General features: G+C 42.5%; 1 pseudogene; it reads left to right on the top strand.

The window, feature by feature from the left end:
* The first annotated feature begins 329 nt into the window (after positions 1 to 329).
* LOC101090421 lies at positions 330 to 859 on the top strand (annotated as a pseudogene).
* The last annotated feature ends 242 nt before the right edge of the window (positions 860 to 1,101 follow it).

Below are 1,101 nucleotides of genomic sequence, written 5' to 3'. Positions count from 1 at the left end.
AAACCACAACAGAGATAGAGCAGTTCCAAGAAGGAACAACATCCAGGGAGTGACCATGAACATGGCAATTAAATTGGAGTGTAAGTCAAGTTTACAGGATCATTAAAATAGAAGTGAACTAGAGAGTATAATGGTAAGCAAAATAAGTAAGTCAGAGAAAGACAAATACCACATGATTTTACTCATATGTGGCATTTAAGAAATAAAACAAATGAGTAAATTAAAGAAACAGATAAACAGCCTCTACCTTGGGAGCCACCTTCACTGGGCCTGTGTCTGCGTCTCTGCTGCTTGGGGTCAGCTCTGATGCCCAATATCTAAATGCAGCCATGAGCAGCAATGAGTGTTTCCAGTGTGGATGATCTGGCCATTGGGCCCAGGAATGCCCTACTAGTGGAGGCTATGGTCATGGAATGAGAAGCTGTGGCAGAGGTGGTTTTACCCAGGTTAGAGGTTTCCAGTTTGTTTCCTCATCACATTCAGACATCTGTTATCACTGTGTTGAGTCTGGTCATCTTGCCAAGGATCGTCATCTTCAGGAAGATGCCTGCTATAACTGTGATAGAGGTGGTCACATTGCTAAGGAGTAGAAGGAGCTCAAGAGTGAGAACAATGTTGCTACAACTGTGGCAAACTAGGCCATCTGGCTCGTGACTGTGACCATGCAGATGAACAGAAGTGCTATTCTTGTGGAGAATTTGGACACATTCAAAATGACTGCACCAAAATGAAGTGCTATGGGTGTGGTGAAACTGGTCACTCAGCCATCAATTGCAGTAAGACAGGTGAGATCAACTGTTACCACTGTGGCGGGTCAAGGCACCTTGCACAGGAATGCATAATTGAAACCACAGCTTAATTCTTTTCCTTTGTTGCCTGTCCTTTTTCTGATTGATGGTTGTATTGTTTTCTCTCAATCCTTTCCATTGGCCAAAAGGTGGGCAGATAGGGGCTACTCCCAGGCCAGTGAGATTTAGTTGCTGTGTAAAAGGAGGAAAGGGGTCGGAAAAAATCGACTTTCTGCATTTAACTACAAAAAAAAAAAGTTTGTGTTTAGTTTGGTAGAAGTATTATGTATAATGCTTTGTTAAAGAATCCCTT

The sequence above is a fragment of the Felis catus genome, chromosome X (genome assembly GCF_018350175.1).
Source record: "Felis catus isolate Fca126 chromosome X, F.catus_Fca126_mat1.0, whole genome shotgun sequence".
In the NCBI taxonomy this organism is placed as follows: Eukaryota; Metazoa; Chordata; class Mammalia; order Carnivora; family Felidae; genus Felis; species Felis catus.
The sequence above is the reverse complement of the archived record's forward strand: the minus strand, read 5'-3'. Positions and strand labels throughout refer to the sequence as shown.